At 48.3% G+C, this 12,914-nt stretch overlaps 1 protein-coding gene across 6 annotated transcripts in view; it reads left to right on the forward strand.

The window, feature by feature from the left end:
* The first annotated feature begins 2,442 nt into the window (after positions 1 to 2,442).
* FAT3 (FAT atypical cadherin 3) overlaps positions 2,443 to 12,914 on the forward strand; it is a 781,930-nt gene continuing 771,458 nt past the window's right edge. For 3 of the 6 annotated variants that reach the window (XM_063951418.1, XM_063951420.1, XM_063951422.1), the window contains exon 1: positions 2,460 to 2,663. The gene's annotated coding sequence lies outside the window, so the exon portion shown is untranslated. Of the gene's footprint in view, positions 2,664 to 12,914 lie in introns of all 6 variants that reach the window. The other 3 variants (XM_063951421.1, XM_063951424.1, XM_063951425.1) reach the window with 2 other exon arrangements.

The raw sequence follows: 12,914 nt of genomic DNA on the forward strand, positions 1-12,914 counted from the left end.
ATGTGAGACAGCAGTATACAGTGCAATGTGAGGCTATACAGTGCAGTGTGAGGCAGCAGTATACAGAGCAGTATGAGGTAGCAGCATACAGTGCATTGCGAGGCCATACAGTGCAGTGTGAGGTATCAGTATACAGTGCAGTGTGAGGTAGCAGTATACAGTGCAATGTGAAGCTATACAGTGCAGTGTGAGGCAGTAGTATACAGTGCAGTGTGAGGCTATACAGTGCAGTGTGAGGTAGCACTATACAGTGCAATGTAAGGCTATACAGTGCAGTGTGAGGCAGCAGTATACAGTGCAATGTGAGGCTATACAGTGCAGTGTGAGGCAGCAGTATACAGTGCAGTGTGAAGTAGCAGTATACAGTGCAATGTGAGGCTATACAATGCAGTGTGAGGTAGCAGTATACAGTGCAATGTAAGGCTATACAGTGCAGTGTGAGGCAGCAGTATACAGTGCAGTGTGAGGTAGCAGTATACAGTGCAATGTGAGGCTATACAGTGCAGTGTGAGGCAGCAGTATACAGTGCAATGTGAGGCTATACAGTGCAGTGTGAGGTAGCAGTATACAGTGCAATGTAAGGCTATACAGTGCAGTGTGAGGCAGCAGTATACAGTGCAGTGTGAGGTAGCAGTATATAATACAGTGCAGTGTGAGGCAGCAGTATACAGTGCAGTGTGAGGCAGCAGTATACAGTGCAATGTGAGGCTATACAGTGCAGTGTGAGGTAGCAGTATACAGTGCAATATAAGGCTATACAGTGCAGTGTGAGGCAGCAGTATACAGTGCAGTGTGAGGCAGCAGTATATAATACAGTGCAGTGTGAGGCAGCAGTATACAGTGCAGTGTGAGGCAGCAGTATACAGTGCAGTGTGAGGTAGCAGTATATAATACAGTGCAGTGTGAGGCAGCAGTACACAGTGCAGTGTGAGGTAGCAGTATACAGTGCAGTGTGAGGTAGCAGTATACAGTGCAATGTGAGGCAGCAGTATACAGTATGAGGCAGCAGTATACAGTGCAATGTGAGGCTATACAGTGCAGTGTGAGGCAGCAGTATACAGTGTGAGGTAGCAGTATACAGTGCAGTGTGAGGTAGCAGTATACAGTGCAGTGTGAGGCAGCAGTATACAGTGCAGTGTGAGGCTGTACAGTGTAGTGTGAGGCAGCAGTATACAGTGCAGTGTGAGGTAGCAGTATACAGTGCAGCGTGAGGCAGCAGTATACAGTGCAGTGTGAGGTAGCAGTATACAGTGCAGTGTGAGGTAGCAGTATACAGTGCAATGTGAGGCTATACAGTGCAGTGTGAGGCAGCAGTATACAGTGCAATGTGAGGCTATACAGTGCAGTGTGAGGTAGCAGTATACAGTGCAATGTAAGGCTATACAGTGCAGTGTGAGGCAGCAGTATACAGTGCAGTGTGAGGCAGCAGTATACAGTGCAGTGTGAAGTAGCAGTATACAGTGCAATGTGAGGCTATACAATGCAGTGTGAGGTAGCAGTATACAGTGCAATGTAAGGCTATACAGTGCAGTGTGAGGCAGCAGTATACAGTGCAGTGTGAGGTAGCAGTATACAGTGCAATGTGAGGCTATACAGTGCAGTGTGAGGCAGCAGTATACAGTGCAATGTGAGGCTATACAGTGCAGTGTGAGGTAGCAGTATACAGTGCAATGTAAGGCTATACAGTGCAGTGTGAGGCAGCAGTATACAGTGCAGTGTGAGGTAGCAGTATATAATACAGTGCAGTGTGAGGTAGCAGTATACAGTGCAATGTAAGGCTATACAGTGCAGTGTGAGGCAGCAGTATACAGTGCAGTGTGAGGCAGCAGTATATAATACAGTGCAGTGTGAGGCAGCAGTATACAGTGCAGTGTGAGGCAGCAGTATATAATGCAGTGCAGTGTGAGGCAGCAGTACACAGTGCAGTGTGAGGTAGCAGTATACAGTGCAGTGTGAGGTAGCAGTATACAGTGCAATGTGAGGCAGCAGTATACAGTATGAGGCAGCAGTATACAGTGCAATGTGAGGCTATACAGTGCAGTGTGAGGCAGCAGTATACAGTGTGAGGTAGCAGTATACAGTGCAGTGTGAGGTAGCAGTATACAGTGCAGTGTGAGGCAGCAGTATACAGTGCAGTGTGAGGCTGTACAGTGTAGTGTGAGGCAGCAGTATACAGTGCAGTGTGAGGTAGCAGTATACAGTGCAGCGTGAGGCAGCAGTATACAGTGCAGTGTGAGGTAGCAGTATACAGTGCAGTGTGAGGTAGCAGTATACAGTGCAATGTGAGGCTATACAGTGCAGTGTGAGGCAGCAGTATACAGTGTGAGGTAGCAGTATACAGTGCAATGTGAGGCAGTTCTGTGCTCAGTATCAGCAGAAGCTGAGTAAGGAGAGAGGGAGGAATAGAGAGAAGCCATGAGCCAGGCAGGGTTCCCCAGTAGGCTGCGCTGTGATAAGTGGGCTGGGAATTCTCTCCACTAGCAGAGGCTGGAGGAGCAGATAGGATCAGGCTCTCCCAGTCCATAGGCAGCCAGAGCACAAGGCTGGCCGTGTGTGATCCGAGCTTGGGAGGCAGCATGCTGCTGTAACCTTCTCCCTTCCTTCCACATGGATATCATCCGCTAGGAGCCTGGAGCAGCCCCGCACATCACCGCCTGCACAGGGTTAGTGCTGCCATTCTCCTGCCTCTCTTTGTGTGTCTGTGCTGCCTGGCATTGCCACTGGCCGGGGGCACAGGAGAAGTTTGCCACCTTGCTCTGCCTGAAAGTTTGTGCCTGTGAGAAGTCAGGGCAGGGAGCTGGGCTCAGGTCGGGGTCTGATGGCCACTGAGCCCCAGCACCTCTTGCTGCTGGTAGGATAACATAGCTACTGTATGCCGTCTGCAGGTGTGTGCCTATGAATGATGTGTGTAATTAATCCTATTATAGTATATGCCTGCACTGTATGCCTATATGGGGATGTGCCTATTGCAGTATGCACAATGCATTTATTATGAATGGCAGAAGAATGCAAAGGAACCCGTTGTATCCATAGAGTGATTATTTCATGCTACACTATGCCACATTGTATGATGTAATGTAAGGGGGCACACAGGCATGCATATCCATTCACCCACATGGCTGTATATGGGCTCACATGTGGCTGTATACAGCACCAGCCTGACAGCTGAAGATTACATCTACTGAGACTATTGTTTGGCTTCATTTGTGCAGGGATCCTGTTTCTACTCTGTGGTTTTGCAATAAAACCCTACAAGTCACTTGTGAAGGGGTTAAATGGCTTAATGCTGCTGCTGGTAATGATGTCTGTAGTGAGCGCTGGATTATACTGTGCCTGAAGCATGGACTGCCCAGCACCAAATGTATTTTCATTGCAAAGTCAGCTCACCAGAGCCCTGTGATAGGAAAGTTTCCTCGGTCTGGTAGGTGACAGATTGCTGCCCATGCAGAATCATACACAGGGGTTGGTAATGCAGAAGGACAATGTGATTTGTAGAGAGCTGGTTACTTTCCTTCTCCCCCTGGTGCTGCCTCTCCAGGAGCTAATCTGCATGCAGAGTGGTGGCTTCATTAGGGTAGGTGCATCCACAGGGGTCACCCACCTCCCTCCTCCTCCTCCTCCTTCATCACACAATGTATGGTCCATAAAAGTGCCTAAGTGGACGCCACAGGCTGTGGGTTTTTTCACAGACCACAGAATACCTTAGCAGTCATACAAGCCTGGGAGCAATACTATGAGTTGGGGAGATAACTGTTCCAGGCAGGTTAAGGGTTAATGCACCATTATTCTTAAAAAAAAAAATGTTTATTTAATTTCATTTGATGCAACTTGACGGGAGGGGAAAAAACTGCTGATGTATGCAAAATGCACAGTCTCCATCTGATTCATGTAACGGTTGGAAGAAAGACACTTTTTTTGGGGGGGGGGGGAGGGTGGGGGGGGACCCTTTGCACCATTTGCACCATTTGCACCATTTGCAACTACTATGTGCATCATCCTGCGTCGCCTTCCAGGAGTGTGCCCGGGTCACTTTTGGCTCTACATGAATGGGCTGGGTGATGGGCCACTGCCCTATTCATGGGCAGCCTAGATTCCTAGCAGTTCATTTATTCACAGATTGACCCAGATTATAGTTTGCGCTCTCTGTTTGCGGCACACTTTACGCAGAGACTCAGCGTCAGATATTCCCCCCTTCCTGCTTTGATTCATCGGTGTAACATGGGGAAATGATCTCAGAGATAATAAGAAAGGAGAACGGAGGGGAGGAGGAGGGGGTTCTGGCATGGAAGGTGACACAATAAGTTCAGTTTATCCCCTGGTCTTTGCCAAGTGCGTTGGACAAAGCGCACACCTTCTGCATGAATCTGTTGTGTCCTCTCATGTAAAGGAGAGATTTATCAAAACTTGGAGAGTGATAAAGTGGAGAGAGATATAAAAAAAAGTGCCTTTGTGCTCACTCATCTTCTTCCCAAGTACTGCCAAGAAAAACAACTCTTCTCGCTCTTTTCACAGGCAGTTCCTACGGTTACCACTGTCACTCAGGGAAGAGAATGTGATCTAGTAGCAGGATTCTCCCACTGGGCTGAGCCTGGGACATTGGGATCCCAGTGCTGTCCCTGTAAAGTAACACCCCATCGCACCTATTGTCTTATGTGGGTGGCGTTGCATATATGTGGGTGGCGTTACATATATGTGGGTGGCGTTATAAAGCCAGTCTTTGCCACGAAATGTGTGTCATCTGGATTTATGCGGAGGTGAAGTGCTGGGCGTTTTATATAAATAATATTGGATAGCAGGAGTATAGTCATTAATTATGTGAAGCTATATGAGAGATGGGTGGGGAGAGAGTTAGAAGGTTATCATAACGTGGGATGGCTTTCTCAAACCTTTTCTTATTGCATGCTCCCTGATGTCAGTAAATTAATGCTGAGGTGTCAGTAAATCTATACACTGTAACCCATAATCTCTATAAATCTGTTCAAATAACCCCTAATACAAAACAACCTGTTATACCTTTACAGTAATCCTGTGTTTTGCTCCTTGTATCAGTATTAGTTAAATAATGATCATTTTGGGGAGATATATTTAACCATTTACTAAGACAGAAGGGATAGTTACATTTAAAGGGACATGACCACCCAATTTATTTCCTTTGTTGTGGATGGATGTGTGCAGGAAAGTATGTGATATCGCTGTCTGTATTCTGATAATGACCTCGCTACCAGCCGTGAGGGGTCCAGTGGTCTATTCTGATCAAACCCCTCTCCCTTCTATTCTCCCTCCCTGCTCTATACCCATCTGATGAGAAAGTAATGCACGTTTCTGTGCAGGGGAGAGGAGAGAGGTGCAGGGGAAAGTGATGGGGAAGGAGAGGTAATTGTTATCTGTATGAGGAGAAGGCGCTATTTGGAAAAACAACTACAATGGTGGTGCATCAGATGGGCTGTTAAACTACTTTGTGGAATAAGGATTGCCATGTATAGCTAGTCTTCATATATACATGGTGACACATGCAGAATAATAATAATAATAATTATGGAATAAGATAGTAAGACAATACAAAAGCATAACTCCCAACATTTCAGGCCCTTTAATGGCGGCAGCGGCATGGACACGTGGTAATGGGGGCATGAACAGGCCCCCATTGTCACGCATGAAGACAGCCACCTCCCCTCTGAAGACCCGGTACGCAGACTGGTGGTGACAGAACGTGTTTGTGGGCGGGATGCAGTGCCGGCACTACCACTAGGCAACCCTAGGCATTGGCCAAAGTGACAATAGGTGGGAGGAACCTAATACACTGAAATACTGACATAATTTCAATTTTAATGCCCATTACAGTGCCCCAGCAGATTCTTACATGTGGGGGATGGGAGTGTGGCACTTAGTTATGTTGGCACAGCCCAGCGCCACACTTCCAGCCTGAGAAGCCGAGGGTACCACCATAAAACCAGGTGCCCCAGTGCACCTGTCATTTACTTAGGAACCCCCAGCTCCTCCCCATAGCCTGATCCTCCGCGAGTCTGGGACAAATGTATTTATTTTTGAAATTTGGAACTGATACTTGGCGCTGTTAACTCATGGGGGGGGGGTCATTCCGACCTGATCGCACACTAGGGTTTTTTGCTGCGGCGCGAGCAGTTCAAAACTGCGCATGCGCATGCACGGCAATGCGCAGGCGAGTCATACGGGTACAAAGCGGATCGTTGCTGAGCGATAGATTTAACGAAGAATCCATTCGCACAGCCGATCGCAAGGAGATTGACAGGTAGAAGGCGTTTGTGGGTGGCAACTGACCGTTTTCAGGGAGTGTTTGGAAAAACGCATTCCGGGGCCAGACAGGCTGATGTGATTGCAAGGGCTGAGTAAGTTCAAACCTACTCAGAAACTGCACAACATTTTTTTGTAGAGCTCGGCTGCACAGCTGTTTGCACACTTGCAAAGCGAAAATACACTTCCCCGTGGCCGGCCACTATGCGTTTGCACGGCTGCTAAAAACAGCAAGCGAGCGATCAACTCGGAATGACCCCCATAGTGCCATGCAAAAATGTAATATAGCATAAATGTTGTTAAACAGAAATAAAATGAAAGATAACATAATACAATATGTACTGCAAAGCTTTATACATGCATTATGAAGCAGTTGTTGGTTTTTGCAGCATTTTGATTGCTTTGGGACAAAGGTGCGTTGAATAATTAAAATATTTATTACAGAATATCTCTTGTGTTTTGGGAAAGTTCATTATTCCTCAATCACCTGGTCCTGCCTGTGTTCATATAAAGCGTGTCTCCCTAAACCATTTATTGTGTGGGTCCCATGACGTTGCCATGGGAACTTTAGATGCTACCGATTACAAAGCGGCGACTTTTATTTTGAAGAACCCAAAATGCTGAAGTGGCAAGATTGCAGGCTGACATAAATTAAACATGCGCCTGGCTTCTGATTGTGAGTGATGCCGCGGTGGCTGTGGATTTACGCACAGGCTCAGTATGCTGGAGATTAAACTGCGTTTGAGGTAGAATTCTTTGAAAATGGCACAGACTGGAGAGAAGTACTGTACGGCTGCAAAGCTGAGATTGAAACGCCATCTATAGCTGTTCTCTTATGCATGCCTGGGACGAGCTGGTGCTTAATCTATTTTTGTCTCCGTTTTATTCCTAATATCTGCTTCATACACTCACCAGCGGTCCATTAAATATTGCATTCCTCACACGGATAGTAACTGATACACATGAATACACTGGGATAGAGCAAAGCATTTTCTTGTAGCTGTTCCAATTTTAAATGCATGACTGCACATAGGGGGAGGGGGGGAGGCTGGTGCATATATGGGTATATTTCACAGGGGGATATAGATAAATGAATTATACGTGAGGTAATGCAATACAAGGACACTAGAAGCTATAAAGTCCCTCCATGACTGTTACAAAGCGCAAAGCTATGGCAAGGATTCCATTATAACTTTTCTCTAACGTCCTAAGTGGATGCTGGGGACTCCGTAAGGACCATGGGGAATAGCGGCTCCGCTGGAGACTGGGCACAAAAGTAAAGCTTTAGAACTACCTGGTGTGCACTGGCTCCTCCCCCTATGACCCTCCTCCAAGCCTCAGTTAGATTTTTGTGCCCGAACGAGAAGGGTGCACACTAGGTGGCTCTCCTGAGCTGCTTAGTGAAAAGTTTAGTTTTAGGTTTTTTATTTTCAGTGAGACCTGCTGGCAACAGGCTCACTGCATCGAGGGACTAAGGGGAGAAGAAGCGAACTCACCTGCGTGCAGAATGGATTGGGCTTCTTAGGCTACTGGACATTAGCTCCAGAGGGACGATCACAGGCCCAGCCATGGATGGGTCCCAGAGCCGCGCCGCCGGCCCCCTTACAGAGCCAGAAGACAGAAGAGGTCCGGAAAATCGGCGGCAGAAGACGTCCTGTCTTCAACAAGGTAGCGCACAGCACTGCAGCTGTGCGCCATTGCTCTCAGCACACTTCACACTCCGGTCACTGAGGGTGCAGGGCGCTGGGGGGGGGGGCGCCCTGAGACGCAATAAAAACACCTTGGATGGCAAAAAATGCATCACACATAGCTCCTGGGCTATATGGATGCATTTAACCCCTGCCAGAATACATAGAAAAACGGGAGATAAGGCCGCCGATAAGGGGGCGGAGCCTATCTCCTCAGCACACTGGCGCCATTTTCCCTCACAGCTCCGTTGGAGGGAAGCTCCCTGGCTCTCCCCTGCAGTCACTACACTACAGAAAGGGTTAAAAAAGAGAGGGGGGGCACTAATTACGCGCAGTATTAAAGATACAGCAGCTATAAAGGGAAAAACACTTATATAAGGTTATCCCTGTATATATAAAGCGCTCTGGTGTGTGCTGGCAAACTCTCCCTCTGTCTCCCCAAAGGGCTAGTGGGGTCCTGTCCTCTATCAGAGCATTCCCTGTGTGTGTGCTGTATGTCGGTACGTTTGTGTCGACATGTATGAGGAGAAAAATGATGTGGAGACGGAGCAGATTGCCTGTAATAGTGATGTCACCCCTAGGGGGTCGACACCTGAGTGGATGAACTGTTGGAAGGAATTACGTGACAGTGTCAGCTCTGTATAAAAGACAGTGGTTGACATGAGACAGCCGGCTACTCAGCTTGTGCCTGTCCAGACGTCTCATAGGCCGTCAGGGGCTCTAAAGCGCCCGTTACCTCAGATGGCAGATATAGACGCCGACACGGATACTGACTCCAGTGTCGACGGTGAAGAGACAAATGTGACTTCCAGTAGGGCCACACGTTACATGATGGAGGCAATGAAAAATGTTTTACACATTTCTGATAATACGAGTACCACCAAAAAGGGGTATTATGTTCGGTGAGGAAAAACTACCTGTAGTTTTCCTGAATCTGAGAAATTAAATGAGGTGTGTGATGATGCGTGGGTTTCCCCCGATAACAACTGATAATTTCTAAAATGTTATTGGCATTATATCCTTTCCCGCCAGAGGTTAGGGTGCGTTGGGAAACACCCCCTAGGGTGGATAAAGCGCTCACACGCTTGTAAGGGCTCTACCCTCTCCTGAGATGGCCGCCCTTAAGGATCCTGCTGATAGAAAGCAGGAGGGTATCCTAAAATGTATTTACACACATACTGGTGTTATACTGCGACCAGCAATCGCCTCAGCCTGGATGTGCAGTGCTGGGTTGGCGTGGTCGGATTCCCTGACTGAAAATATTGATACCCTAGATAGGGACAGTATATTTTTGCCTATAGAGCATTTAAAAGATGCATTTCTATATATGCGTGATGCACAGCGGAATATTTGCCGACTGGCATCAAGTCTAAGTGCGTTGTCCATTTCTACCAGTAGAGGGTTATGGACACGACAGTGGTCAGGTGATGCGGATTTCAAACGGCATTTGGAAGTATTGCCTTATTAAGGGGAGGAGTTATTTGGGGTCGGTCTTTCAGACCTGGTGGCCACGGCAACAGCTGGGAAATCCACGTTTGTGCCCCAGGTCGCCTCTCAACATGAGAAGACGCCGTATTATCAGGCGCAGTCTTTTCGTGGACAAGCGGGCAAAAGTTTCCTCATTTCTGCCCCGTGACAGAGGGAGAGGAAAAAGGCTGCAGAAATCAGCCAGTTCCCAGGAACAGAAACCCTCTCCCGCCTCTGCCAAGCCCTCAGTATGACGCTGGGGCTTTACAAGCAGAATCAGGCACGGTGGGGGGCCCGTCTCAATGAATTTCAGCGCGCAGTGGGCTCACTCGCAAGTAGACCCCTGGATCCTTCAGGTGATATCTCAGGGGTACAAATTGGAATTCGAGACGTCTCCCCCTCGCCGTTTCCTAAAGTCGGCTTTACCGATGTCTCCTTCTGACAGGGAGACAGTTTTGGAAGCCATTCACAAGCTGTATTCCCAGCAGGTGATAATCAAGGTACCCCTCCTGCAACAGGGAACGGGGTATATTTCCACACTGTTGTGGTACCGAAGCCGGACGGCTCGGTGAGACCGATTCTAAATCTAAAATCTTTGAACACTTACATACAGAGGTTCAAATTCAAGATTGAGTCACTCAGAGCAGTGATTGCGAACCTGGAAGAAGGGGACTACATGATGTCTCGGGACATCAAGGATGCTTACCTTCATGTCCAAATTTACCCTTCTCACCAAGGGTACCTCAGGTTTATGGTACAGAACTGTCACTATCAGTTCAGACGCTGCCGTATGGATGGTCCACGGCACCCCGGGTCTTTACCAAGGTAATGGCCGAAATGATGATATTCCTTCGAAGGAAGGGAATTTTAGTTATCCCTTACTTGGACGATTCCCTGATAAGGGTAAGATCCAGGGAACAGTTGGAGGTCGGTGTAGCACTATCTCAGGTAGTGTTGCGGCAGCACGATTGGATTCTCAATATTCCAAAATCGCAGCTGGTTCCGACGACTCGTCTTCTGTTCCTAGGGATGATCCTGGACACAGTCCAGAAAAAGGTGTTTCTCCCGGAGGAGAAAGCCAGGGAGTTATCCGAGCTAGTCAGGAACCTCCTAAAACCGAGCCAAGTCTCAGTGCATCAATGCACAAGGGTTCTGGGTAAAATGGTGGCTTCCTACGAAGCAATCCCATTCGGCAGATTCCACGCAAGAACTTTCCAGTGGGACCTGCTGGACAAATGGTCCGGGTCGCATCTTCAGATGCATCAGCGGATAACCCTGTCACCAAGAACAAGGGTGTCCCTCCTGTGTTGGTTGCAGAGTGCTCATCTTCTAGAGGGCCGCAGATTCGGCATTCAGGACTGGGTCCTGGTGACCACGGATGCCAGCCTGCGAGGCTGGGGAGCAGTCACACAGGGAAGGAATTTCCAGGGCTTGTGGTCAAGCCTGGAGACATCACTTCACATAAATATCCTGAAGCTAAGGGCCATTTACAATGCTCTAAGCTTAGCAAGACCTCTGCTTCAAGGTCAGCCGGTGTTGATCCAGTCGGACAACATCACGGCAGTCACCCACGTAAACAGACAGGGTGGCACAAGAAGCAGGAGGGCAATGGCAGAAGCTGCAAGGATTCTTCGCTGGGCGGAAAATCATGTGATAGCACTGTCAGCAATTCCGGGAGTGGACAACTGGGAAGCAAACTTCCTCAGCAGACACGACCTCCACCCGGGAGAGTGGGGACTTCACCCAGAAGTCTTCCACATGATTATAAACCGTTGGGAAAAACTCGACAGGTATTGCGCCAGGTCAAGGGACCCTCAGGCAATAGCTGTAGACGCTCTGGTAACACCGTGGGTGTACCAGTCAGTGTATGTGTTCCCTCATCTGCCTCTCATACCCAAGGTACTGAGATTGATAAGATGGAGAGGAGTAAGCACTATATTCGTGGCTCCGGATTGGCCAAGAAGGACTTGGTAACCGGAACTTCAAGAGATGCTCACGGAGGATCCGTGGCCTCTACCTCTAAGAAGGGACCTGCTCCAGCAAGGACCCTGTCTGTTCCAAGACTTACCGCGGCTGCGTTTGACGGCATGGCGGTTGAACGCCGGATCCTGAAGGAAAAAAGGCATTCCGGATGAAGTCATCCCTATCCTGATCAAAGCCAGGAAGGATGTAACTGCAAAACATTATCACCGCATTTGGCGAAAATATGTTGCGTGGTGCGAGGCCAGTAAGGCCCGACGGAGGAAATTCAACTGGGTCGATTCCTACATTTCCTGCAAACAGGAGTGTCTATGGGCCTGAAATTGGGGTCCATTAAGGTTCAAATTTCGGCCCTGTCAATTTTCTTCCAAAAAGAACTAGCTTCAGTCCCTGAAGTTCAGACGTTGTAAAAGGGGTACTGCATATACAGCCTCCTTTTGTGCCTCCAGTGGCACCTTGGGATCTCAATGTAGTTTTTGGGTTCCAAAAGTCACATTGGTTTGAACCACTTAAATCTGTGGAGTTAAAATATCTCACATGGAAAGTGGTCATGCTGTTGGCCCTAGCCTGGGCCAGGCGCGTGTCAGAATTGGCGGCTTTATCCTGTAAAAGCCCTTATCTGATTTTCCATTCGGACAGGGCGGAATTGAGGACTCGTCCTCAGTTTCTCCCTAAGGTGGTTTCAGCGTTTCACCTGAACCAACCTATTGTGGTGCCTGCGGCTACTAGGGACTTGGAGGACTCCAAGTTGCTAGACGTTGTCAGGGCCCTGAAAATATATGTTTCCAGGACGGCTGGAGTCAAAAAATCTGACTCGCTGTTTATCCTGTATGCACCCAACAAGCTGGGTGCTCCTGCTTCTAAGCAGACTATTGCTCGTTGGATTTGTAGTACAATTCAGCTTGCACATTCTGTGGCAGGCCTGCCACAGCCAAAAATCTGTAAATGCCCACTCCACAAGGAAGATGGGCTCATCTTGGGCGGCTGCCCGAGGGGTCTCGGCTTTACAACTTTGCCGAGCAGCTACTTGGTCAGGAGCAAATACGTTTGTAAAATTCTACAAAATTGATACCCTGGCTGAGGAGGACCTGGAGTTCTCTCATTTGGTGCTGCAGAGTCATCCGCACTCTCCCGCCCGTTTGGGAGCTTTGGTATAATCCCCATGGTCCTTACGGAGTCCCCAGCATCCACTTAGGACGTTAGAGAAAATAAGAATTTACTTACCGATAATTCTATTTCTCGTAGTCCGTAGTGGATGCTGGGCGCCCAACCCAAGTGCGGATTGTCTGCAATACTGGTACATAGTTATTGTTACCAAAAAATCGGGTTATTGCTGTAGTGAGCCATCTTTTCTAGAGGCTCCTCTGTTATCATGCTGTTAACTGGGTTTAGATCACGAGTTGTACGGTGTGATTGGTGTGGCTGGTATGAGTCTTACCCGGGATTCAAAATCCTTCCTTATTGTGTACGCTCGTCCGGGCACAGTATCCTAACTGAGGCTTGGAGGAG

Source organism: Pseudophryne corroboree, chromosome 2 (genome assembly GCF_028390025.1).
Source record: "Pseudophryne corroboree isolate aPseCor3 chromosome 2, aPseCor3.hap2, whole genome shotgun sequence".
Lineage (NCBI taxonomy): Eukaryota > Metazoa > Chordata > Amphibia > Anura > Myobatrachidae > Pseudophryne > Pseudophryne corroboree.